At 36.8% G+C, this 12,299-nt stretch overlaps 1 pseudogene; it reads right to left on the bottom strand.

The window, feature by feature from the left end:
• Positions 1-10,868: 10,868 nt before the first annotated feature.
• On the bottom strand, positions 10,869-11,896 carry LOC103232321 (developmental pluripotency-associated protein 4 pseudogene; annotated as a pseudogene).
• Between the last annotated feature and the right edge of the window lie 403 nt (positions 11,897-12,299).

Genomic DNA, 12,299 nt, shown 5'->3' with positions numbered 1-12,299 from the left:
TGTAACATAATTTTATGGAATTCATTTATTAATTCTAACAGCTTTTTAGTGCAGTACTTAGAGTTTTCAATATATAGGGTTATGCCATCAGCAAGCAGGAAAAATTTAACTTCCTATTCTCCAATTTGAATGCCTTTTATTTTTATCTCTTGCCTAATTTCTCTGACTAGGACACCAGTTCTCTGTTGAACAGAAGCAGTGAAAGTGGGCATTGTTATATTTTTCCAAATCTTAAAAATGTTCCAACTTTCTCCCATTCAGTATGATGTTAGCTGTAGGTTTGTTGTATATGGCTTTTATATCTCACTCCAGTTAGAACGTAAATTAGCACAGCCATTGTGAAAAAACAGTATAATGGTTTTTCAAAAAATTAAAAGTAGAACTTTTTTTTCTTTCTTTTTTTTTTTTTTTTTTTTTTGAGACAGAGTTTCACTCTTGTCACCCAGGCTGGAGTGCAGTGGTGACATCTTGGCTCACTGCAACCTCCACCTCTTGAGTTCAAGTGATTCTCATGCCTCAGCCTCTGTAGGAGCTGGGATTACAGAAGTCCACCACCACACCAGCTAATTTTTGTATTTTTAGTAATAACAGGCTTTCACCATGTTGGCCAGGCTGGTCTCAAACTCTTGACCTCAGGTGATCCACCTGCCTTGGCTTCCTAGAGTGCTGGAATTATGGGTGTGAGCCACCACGCCCCACCAAAAGAAGAACTTTCATATAACCTAGCAATCCCACTACTGGGTGTATATCCAAAAAATTGAATTTAGTCTGTCAAAGAGGTATCTACACTCCCATGTTTATAGAATAATAGTCAAGATATGGAAGCGAACTGTCTATCAGTGGATGAATGGATAAAGAAACGTATATACACACAATGAAATACTATTATGGCATAAAAATATCATTTGTGATCACATGGATTAACCTGAAGGACATTATGTTAAGTGAAATAAGCAAGGAACAGAAATACAAATACCACATGATCTCACACATAGGCTCTAGAAAAGCTGATAACATGGAAGTAGAGAGCAGAATGATGGTTGGTAGAGACTCAGGTTGTTGGTTGTGAAAAGGAGTGGGGAGATGTTGTACACAATAATTGTACATATTTGTGGGGCATATAGTGATTTATTTATACATGTAATTTTGATGAACATTAATTCATCTAAAATGCATTGTGCTAAGTAAAACAAAAAAGTCAGAAAAGCTGCATATTTTATGATTTTCTTCATATGACACCTTAGGAAAAAAAGGATAGAAATTGAAAACAGATTAGTGCTTGCCAAGGGCTGTGGGATAGGGGTAGTGGTTGACTAGAAGAAAGCAGCATGAGGGAATTTTATTTGTGGTCATTGTAAATAAGTTTGCATTTTTTAGTTATTTTTCAGATTGTTCACTGTAGTATATAGAAATGCTACTGGGTTACTGCAGCATGTGATTTTTCAGATTGTTTGCAGTAGCATATAGAATTCCTGTGTGTTGATTTTGTATCTTACAATTTTATTGAATTTGTTTTTTCAGTTGTAATTGTTTTCTTGTGGGGTCTTTAGAGTTTTTCAAATATGAGATTATATCATGTTCAAAGAAGGATAATTGGATTGCTTTCTTTCCAATTTGGATGTCCTTCTTTTTTTTTTTTTTTTTTGTCAGAGTGGTCTAGCTACTACTTACAATACTATGTTGAATAAAAATGATGAAACATGCCTCTAAGAGGAAAGGTTTTCAGTTTTTCCACATTCAGCATGATAACAGCTGTGGGTCTGTTGTACATGGCTGTTATTATATTAAGGTATGTTCCTTCTATATGCAGTTTTTTTGAGGGTTTTCATAATAATGTGATGCTGAACTTGATCAAATGTTTTTTTAGCCTCAGTTGAAATGATCATATAATTTTTATCTTTCATTCTGTTTTTAATTTATTATTTTTTAAAATTCTTTTGTATCATTCTGTTGACGTTATGTATTACACTGATTGATTTGTGTATGTTGAGCCATCCATGCATCCCTGGGGTAAATCGCACTTGGTCATGATGAATGATCTTTTTAATGTATTGTAGAATTTGATCTCCTAATATTTTGTTGAGGGTTTTTGCATCAATATTCATCATTGATATTGACCTGCAGTTTCCTTTCTCAATGTGTCTGGCTGGTTTTGTTAGTAGGATAATGCTGGCTTTTTAGAAAGAGTTTGAAAACATTCTCTTATCCTCCATTTTACAGAATAGTGGTTTGAGTTGGATTGGTATTAGTTCTTTAAATGCTTGCTAGAATTCAGCAGTGAAGTCATTAGGTTCTGGGCTTTTCCTTGCTGGGAGATGATTCATTATAACTGTGATCTCATTACTTGTTGTTGGTCTGGTTGGGTTTTAGATTTCTTCATGGTTCCATCTTTGTAGGTAGTATGTGTCTAGGAATTTATCCATTTATTCTAGATTTTGAAATTTATTGGCACGTAGTTGTTCATAGTAGCCACAAATGATCCAATGATCCTTTGAATTCCTGTTTTTTTGTTTTTTTGTTTTTTTTTTTTTTTTTTTTTTTTGAGATGGAGTCTCACTCCGTAACCCAAGTTGGAGTGCAGTGGCGCGATCTGGGCTCACTACACCCTCCGCCTCCCAGGTTCAAGTGATTCTCCTGCCTCAGCCTCCTGAATAGCTGGGACTACAGGTGCACACCACTACGCCCAGCTAATTTTTGTATTTTTAGTAGAGATGGGGTTTCACCATATTGGTCAGGCTGGTCTTGAACCCCTGACCTCGTGATCCACCTGCCTTGGCCTCCCAAAGTGCTGGCATTATAGGCATGAGCCACTGCACCCGGCCAATCCTTTGCATTTCTGAGGCATTTGCTGTAATGTCTCCTTTTCCTTTTTTTATTTTTTTTATTTTTTTAAGACAGAGTCTCACTTTGTCACCCAGACTGGAGTGTGTGGCACAATCTCAGCTCACTTTCAACCTTGATCTCTCAGGTTCAAATGATCCTCCCACCACAGACTCTTGAGTAGCTGGGACTACAGGTATGCACTACCACAGCCAGCTATCTTTTGTAACCTTTGTAGAGATGAGGTTTTATCATGTTGCCCAAGCTGGTCTCCACCTCCTGAGCTCAAGCGATCTGCCCACCTCAAATGTCTTTTTTTCAACTGTGATTTTATTTATTTGAAGCTTCCCTCTTTTTTATTAATGTGCCTAAAGGTTTGTCAATTTTGTTTATCTTTTCAAATAACTTTTTGTTTTGTTATTTTGTATTATTTTATTCATGTCAAATTTATTTATCTCTGCTTTGCTCATTATTATCTCTTTCCTTCTAATTTTGAGTTCAGTTTTCTCTTGCTTTTCTTATTTTTTCAGGATTCACCATTAAAGTTATTTATTTGAAGTTTTTATTCTTTGTTGATATAGGCACTCATAGCTATAAACTTGCCTCTAACTACTGTTTTTGCTGTATCCTATAGATTTTGCTATGTTGTGTTTTCATTTTCTTTTGTTTTGAGAAATTTTTCAATTTCTTTCTTAATTTTATTATTGACCCACTGGTTATTCAGGATCATATTGTTTATTTTCTATGTATTTGTATAGTTTCCAAAATTCATTTTATTACTGATTTCTAGTTATATTCTATTGTGGTCAGAGAAGATGCTTAATATTTTTCATTTTTTTATTGTTTTAACACTTGCTTGGTGACATAACATAAGGTCTGTCTTTGAGAATGATCCATATGCTGAGTAGAGGAATGTGTATTCTGCAGCTCTTTGATGAAATGTTCTGTAAATATCTATTAAGTCCATTATTTTTTAAAGTGCAAATTAAGTTTGATGTTTCTTTGTTGACTTTCTGTCTGAAAGATTAGTCAAGTGCTGAAAGTGGGGTGTTGAAGTCTCCAGGCTTTATGGTATTGGGGCCTCCGTCTCTTTGGCTCTAATAATATTTTCTTTACATATCTGGGTGCTCGAGTATTGAGTGCATATATATTTACAATTGTTTTATCTTCTTGCTGAATTGACTTTTTTTATCATTGCATAATGACTTTTTAAATTTCTTCTCACAAGTTTTGCCTTGAAATGTTTTTTGTTGTTGTTGTTGTTATAAATATAGCTATTCCTACTCTTTTTTGGTTTCCTTTGCCATGGAATATCTTTTTCCATCCCTTTATTTTCAGTCTACATGTACTTTTATAGGTTAGTTATGTTTCATGTAGGCAATATATCATTGGGTATTGTTTTTTATTGATTCAGCCATTCTGTGTTTTTTTTTAATTGGAAAATTTAGTCAATTTTCATTCCATGGTATTACTGAGAAGTAATGTCTTACTGCTGCCCTTTTGTTAATTTGTTTTCTGGTTGTCTTCAGTCTTCTCTTCTTTCGTTCCTTTGTTTCTTTTAAATACAGTTGATCTTCTTTGGTGGTGCACTTTAGGGTTTTGCTTTTTACTTTTCGTATTTGCTGTAAATTTTTAAATTGGAAGTTACCATGAGGCTTGCAAATAATGCCTTATAACCCATTATTTTAAACTGAAGGCAACTTAACCCTGATTGCATAAACAAGCACGCGCGCACACACACACACACACACACACACACAAATAACTCTACACTTTGACTTTATCCCTCCACTTTTTAACTTTCTGTTGTTTCTATTTATGTCTTAATGTCCTATGTCTTGAAAAGTTGTTGCAGTGAGTATTTTTATTGATTCATCATTTCGTCTTTCTACTTAAGACGGGAATACTTTACAAACCACCATTACAGTGATATACTGTTCTGTGTTTTTCTGTGTGGTTACTATTCCCTGTGAGTTTTGCATTTTCAGATTATTTCTTTTTGCCAAGTAACATCCTTGTCCTTCAGATTGAAGAACTCCATTTAACATTTCTTGTAGCATAGGTCTGGTGTCAATGAAATCCCTTTTGTTTGTCTGGAAAGTCTTTATTTTTACTTCATGCTTGAAGGATATTTTCACCAGATATACTACTCTAAGGTTACAGTTATTCCTTTGGCACTTTAAATATGTCATGCCACTTTCTCCTGGCCTGTAACGTTTCCAAGTAAAAGTCTGCTTTCAGATCTATTGGAGCTCCATTATGTGTCATTCATTTATTTTTTCTCGCTGCTTTTAGGATACTTTCTTTATTCTTAACCTTTGGGAGTTTGATACTTAAATGCCTTGAGTTCGGCCTTTTTAGGGGTTAAATCTGCTTGGAGTTCCATAACATTCTTGTACTTGAATGCTGATCTCTTTCTCTAGATTTGGGAAATCCTCTGATATTACACTTTTGAATAAACTTTCTACCTGCATCTCTTTCTCTACCTCTTCTTTAAGGCCGATGGCTCTTAGATTTGTCCCTTTAAGGTTTGTTTTTAGATCCTGTAGGCATGCTTCATTATTTTATTTTTATCATCTCCTCTAACTCTGCCTGTCTTCAGGCTTATTAATTCTTTCTTCTGATTGATCAATTCTGCTGTTGAGAGACTTTGATACCTTCTTCAATATGTCAGTAGCATTTTTCCAATGTAGAATTTCTTCTTACTGCTTCTTATTTTCATCTTATTGTTAAATTTAGCTGATAGAATTTTGAATTTCTTCGAGTTTCCTCAAAATAGCTATTTTTGATTCTCTTTCTGAAAGTTCATACATCTCTGTTTCTCCAGGATTGGTTCCTGGTGTCTTATTTAGTTTATTTGGTGAGGTCATGTTTTCCTAGAAAAGGTTGAGGCTTGTAGATGTTAGTCCGTGTTTGGGCTTTAAAGAGTTAGATATTTTTTTGTAATCTTCAATGTCTGGGCTTTTTTGTTCCTGTCCTTCTTGGGAAGGCCTTCCAGGTATCTGAAGGGACTTGGACCCCAAGCTCAATAGTGCTGTAGTTTTTGCAGACCTGTAGAGGTATCACCTTGGTGTTATTGAAAAAGATCCTGAAATGTTCTTTGCAATATCAAGCAAAGCATGTTATTCTTTTCCCTTACTTTTGTCCCAAACAAATGAAGTCTCTCTCTCTCTCTCTCTCTCTCTGTGTTGAGCCACCTGGAAGTGGGGGTGTGGTGATGTAAGCTCCCCTGTGATCACCACCACTGGGATGGTGCTGAGTCATTCCTGAAGCCAGCCCAGCACTAGGTGTTTCCCAAAGCCTTTCCTTTCAGGACAGCCATTTCTACCAGAACCGAAGCATGTCTAGACATGCTGCCTTGAAGCCAGGTATTTAGGTCAAATACCTTAGCAGTTTGCCTGGTGTTCTAGTGTACTGTGGCCGATTTGGCACTCAAACTACAATATAAAGTCATTCCTACTCTTCTCTCCCCTTTCTACAGGCAGAGAAGTCTCTCCCTGTGTCCACCACAACCACTGATCCATAGGGAGTTCTGCCAGGCCACCACTGATACTCCCCTAAAGCCCAAGTGTTCTTCAGTCAGCTTTTGGTAAATGTTGCCAGTCCTGGGACTCACCCTTCAGAACAATGGGCTCCCCTTTGGTCCAGGGCAGGTTCATAAATGCTCTCCAAGAGCCTAAGCCTGGACTTGGGGACCCTAAAAGTCTGCTTGTTACTCTACCCCTCTGTGGCCAAGGTGGTACCTAAGCTGCAAGACAAAGTTCCCTTTATTTTTCCCTCTGCTTTTTTCAAACAGGAGTCTTTCAACATAGTCACCACAGCTGGGAATGTGCTAGGTGACACCAGAAATCAGCATGTCTTAGTGCCCTAGGCCCATGGCATACTACCTGGGTATTGTTAATGGTAACCCAGGGCCCAAGGGGTCTTTAGTCAGTAGGTGATCAATCCTGCAAAAACTATACCCTTCCCTTCCTTTTTGGCCCATGGTGTGTTTATAAATGTCATCTGAGAGCTATGGCCTAAAATGGGGGCCTCACAATCCTGGTCAGTGCCCTGTCCTACTGTGGCTGAGCTGGTATCCAAGATGCAAGACAAAGTCCTGTTACTTTGCGTTCCTCTACTTACACAGATAAAAAGGAGCCCCTTTCGTTGCTGTGACCTGCACTACCTGGGTTTTGGGGAGAAATGGAACAAGTACTCTTTTAGCAGCACCAACTGGTGTCTCCATAGGTCACATGCCACAATAGTCTGCTGGCTCTAAGACAAACCTAACACCAGGGGTTGCCTAGGAATTGGAGTCCTTGTGTTGCAGACTGTCTTTCAAGTTTACCTAGGACGCCAGAGCATTTTAGCCTACAGTGGCAAGTCTTGTTGAGAAACTCAAATTCTGATCACTGGGATGGGTGAATCTCCTATGACTAAGGCGAGTCCAAATGCTCCCTCCATGGACAACCACTGGCTGAGCCCAGCAAGACTTCATTCTCTGCTGTGACAGGGCAAAACTGAGTTCGATGTATTGTCCCACAGTCACTGCACTCTCCCCAAAGTGCACAGATTCTCTCTCCTTACCACTCAGCTATTGCCTAGACATGAGGGATGGGTGGCATCGGTGATTCAAGACTGTCTCTCTTGTCCTCCCCCATGCCTCCTTTAGGTATATCAAGTTAAAACTAGAAAGTGTACCTGATTTTTGGTTCTTGTGATGGTGCTTTTCTGTGTGCAGATGGTTGCTAAAATTTGGTGTTCCAGTGTGGTTGGGGGTGGGAATGAACAGGGTAGGCTTCTATTCTGCCATTGTACTCTGCCCTCCTTGGCTTACATTTTTAATCTTAACCTAAATTATACTTGTTTATGAGTACCTGGTGCAAATTACATATACATATAATTGCTACACAATTTTTAAAAATTGTAAAGTATTACATTACTTAGATTAACCATGGGTTGATTTTGTATCTCTAAACTATCCACTTTGGAGGTATGTGTACGAATCAAATTTCCTTTTCACAGAGAATGATACTTATCCAGGTACACTTTTAGGAATCATAAAAAATTCTTTAACTTTCAACTTTACGTTTATAAAATTAAAAAAAAAGTTACTTATGCAAACTAGAATTGCAGAAAAATAATAAAGTTTGCATAGCAATAAATATCTGTGTTCTATAGCTTTTCAAGTCAGGTGGATCATTTACTTGGGAAAATTGATGAATCACGTTTAGAAAAATTCTGAAAGGGAAAGGGTAACGAAGACATCATTTTTAAGTGAATAGTTGCTACAGTGTACATATTTTCTGTTTGACATGGATGTATGCAATTAATTATACCAGAAGGCACAAAAAATGTCTAAATTAAGAAATAAAATCTTCCTTTAGGAAAAGGCAATCAAATGATTTTATCTGTAGTGTTAACACACCTGCTAATAGGCAAATAATACAGTCTTACAAACAAGATGTTATTACCTCACTTTACCTCCAAATATTTAACAGTTCACACTCAACATATACAATCACATGCAACATAATAAGATAGAAATTGAAACATCTAGGATGGTGTGTTGGAATTATATATAGCTGTAAAATTGCATGACAATCTTAGTTTTCTGTATTTTTATTCTTTATCTTGGGAATAAGAATAATGCTTTATATAGAAGATTTGTTTATATAGCAAAAGAAATAGTGAAATAAAAATGATCTATATAACTTTTAGAGTTTCTTTTCTGAAGCAATATATAAATCAATATTTATCCTTCTTGAAATTGTAATTAGTCTTAACAATATTTGTTGATTTTTGATGCTCCCCTAATAATTTCATCTAAAATAAATTATTTAGTTCCATAATAGTTCAATTATATGGAGTTGAAATACTCAATGAAATTCAAAGTCCCTACAAGTACTCTAGTTTATATGAAGCTTGTCACTGAACAGTCTCCTGCTGAGTTTCTCTATTAGATTTGTTTCTAAGGATGCCATATATGAAGGGAAATAAAATTATTTCAAATAGAATATAAAACGTAAGTACTTTGCAAAAATGCATGCACATTGACATTTTATGAAATGTAAATAGAAAGAAGACTACGTATATTTCATTAAAAAGAGAAAACACTTGAGTTTATATTTTCAATCCTACTGAAATACATCTTAGCATTTTTTTATTATGCTGAAGTCTAGGTAAATAAACCGAATTTCACTGTCATTCATAAACTAGAGCAAGGATATAGAATATGAAACATAGGATACATTAGATATTTATATATAATGTTGAACTGTATACATGTCTATATTTGACTCAGCATATATTCAATGTACACATACTTACATGTACAATTTACCACAATACATCATGGATATGTGTATACCTCCTTTTATATTTAATTTTAAACATATAAGAACATACTTATAATTCATACTTAAGTTTTTGGTCAGATCTGTAATCCATTATAAAGGAAGTATGAAAGATAAATCCTAAAGAGATACAGAACAGAATGGTAAACTCTTCTTTTTTTTTTTTTTAAGAAAAAAATGTCGATTATTTATTACACTGAACAATTCTGACCACCAACAACCAATAGGGTCCAGGAGAGAAGAACATCTTGCTTCTCAACAAACTTTCCTCTCTTGCTTTAACATTTTTGAGGATTCTTTCCCAAACCTATTACATCTGCATTATGATAGTTACAAATTTTCCAACTCTGCCACTCCTTCCAGTGCATTATTTTTAGTATCTTCATTAAAGGGGCAAAAAAATAAAAATAAATAAAATAATAAAGATTCCATATTTGTAATAACAAAACCATGTGGAAATTGTCATTAAATCAGGACAAGTGAAAAACAGATCTGTTCCCAGACTCACAGGACTATAAATTTAGGAAGTACACAAAAAAATTAAAAATTAATTACGCTCAATAAGATATATTAAATATGTACAGTTTTTGTATGTCAGTCATACCTAAGTAGTTTTAGAAACAAATGATCCAACCCATACCACCAACTAATAAAGGACAAACAAATGAGTCATACAAAAGAAAAATCACACATTTTGGTTTACTCCTACTTTTGAGTTAAGAACACCAACAATAAAATTTGCATGCAACAAATGCAGTTCCCTAAATACAACAGATGAATTATTTCATATACACATCTTATTTTTATTTATGGAGAATCAGTTAATAAACACATTTTAAGTTCAATATATTATGTACTTGTGAGTGGGATTTTTAAACACCAGGAATATACAAAATAATTATAAGTGAAATAATACAAAGTCCCTTGTGTTTTCATCCTGGAGTCAAACCATAGAAATCTCAGGTTATTAAGAGAACTTTGAAAAATATTGTTTTGAATATTAAAAATCATGTGTTTGGGGGAGAGAGTTAACAGCCTTTCTTTGCTTTAAAATACTTTACATTTTATGAAATTGCAATTGGAATGAAGCAGCTCCTAAAGTAGTCAGTGTTCAGAGGAAGAGAAAATTGAGGACAAGAGCCAGCTACTGTTTTATTCAACTCCTTCACAATGCTCAGCTGAAGAACTTCTCACTTAAAAGAGCTGTTGAAGGTCAGGCACAGTGGCTCATGCCCATAATCCCAGTATTTTGGGAGGCCAAGGCGGGTTGATCACTTGAGTCCAAGAGTTTGAGACCAGCCTGGCCAACATGGGGAAACCCCATCTTTACTAAAAATCCAAAAAAAAAAAAAAAAAAAGTTAGGTGTGTGGCAGGTGCCTGTAATCCTAGAAACTTGGGAGGCTGAGGCAGGAGAATCACTTGAAGCCAGGAGGCGGAGATTGCACTGAACTGGGATTGCACCAGTGCACTCTGGTCTGGGCAACAGAGTGAGACACTGTCTCAAAAGACAAAACAAAACAAAAAAGAACTGCTGCTGAAGTCATGTCTATTTTCGTAAAGTAGTCTGCATGAGTTTTTCTACATATTAACTACAATTTATGGTAATTTGTGAAATCTTTTTCCGTTTTTATATGCAAGAGTCTCTGTCTCCACTCACAAAGCAACAGGCACTGCTAGGGGTCTTAGGCTAACATCTGCCACCCCACTAGTCTGCATGGCCCATAAACAGGTGTGCAGAGGACCCGAGTTCACCTGTCAGCAGCACCGCGGTATCCGACTCTCCAGCCTTTCTGCCATTAATTGCCTCACATGTGGCCTTTTTCCTGATATTCTATTCCCATTGGAGGTTTTTTATTAAGACCTTGTTCCTGTGAACACATATGGGGCCCAACATATTGTCTTCAAGATGCGGGGGTGGAAAATTGGAGGCAGGAAGCAAGAAGAGTGCACTCACTCTCCCTTCTTGCTTTTCTGGAACCCAGGCCTGACCAGCATGAAACTGCAGGTGAACCCAACCATCTGTGTCTGCAGGGAGACTTTTCCCACGGACCACACACCACCTGACACCACAGGCCTCTTGTGGAGGTTCCACTGCCTCTGGCCTCCTCGCCCTGGCCGAAATTCTCGCTCAGGAGGCCAGCAAAGCCTCTGGGGCAGAAGTTGTCACCACAACTGTATTAACTCCCTCAAGGAGAGCAGTGGAATCTTCCAGGGCAGGCAGCCCCTCCGCAGGGGAAGGGCCACTTCAGGAGGCTGTGTCTCAGAACTTTGCAGGGACGTTTCCCCTTTTTCCACCTTTAATTTTTTTTTGCAATGGTTTCCGGAGTTTGGCCTCTTTTGCTGTGCTAGGAAAATCCTTTTGATTTGGGTAGGCAAAGGCACACAGGCGCTTATATGCATCCAATTTCTGGCCTTTGGAGCTCAGCTCCAATTGTTGGCACCAGGCCCGCAGAATGTGCTGGTGAATCAGATTAACAGGTGGCAGTTTAGAGGGTGATGGAGGGATTGGTATCTTCTTCTGAGGTCTGGGGTTGTCAGTGTACTCTGCCTTCTTCTTAGGACAGAGCACTTTATTGCCTTTGACAGACATTTTTTCTTTGGTTCCCTTTGTTGATGTTCCTGGCAAAGCAATCATGTTTGCTTGATTAAAAGCCTGTTGATCCTCTTCCCTCGACTTCTCTGTGGAGGTCTCCTTGCCTTTTGCCTTCTCCATACTTATAGAAGAAGCGGAGCCTCGCAAGATGCTTCCAAAATGGCCCTAGCCCCAAGATTGCTGTTTGCAAAGTCCTAAATTCTTAAGTAAGCTGATAGAATGTCAAAGCAGAAAATGCATTTTATTTTTAATATGTTTAGTGCAATCATACCTTTCAATCAGGCTCTTTCACATTCTTTGGGAAAAGCATTAAAAAATTAAGAAATTATTCTCTTTCAATGATTTCCATATTAATCAATACAAAACAGTCAGTTTTTGTTCAAAAACATGCAAAATTGAACAATATATTAATTTGTGACATGAAGCAACTAGGTAAACCTACAATCAATAGCAAATTTCAGTTTGTGTTTCTTAGTTGGAGACAAAAGGGATGCAATTGGAGAACACGTATGAAGTTTTTAAGGTATTGACCATGTTCTATTTCTTA

This window comes from Chlorocebus sabaeus, chromosome X (genome assembly GCF_047675955.1).
Source record: "Chlorocebus sabaeus isolate Y175 chromosome X, mChlSab1.0.hap1, whole genome shotgun sequence".
In the NCBI taxonomy this organism is placed as follows: Eukaryota; Metazoa; Chordata; class Mammalia; order Primates; family Cercopithecidae; genus Chlorocebus; species Chlorocebus sabaeus.
This window is presented reverse-complemented; position numbering and strand designations above follow the sequence as displayed.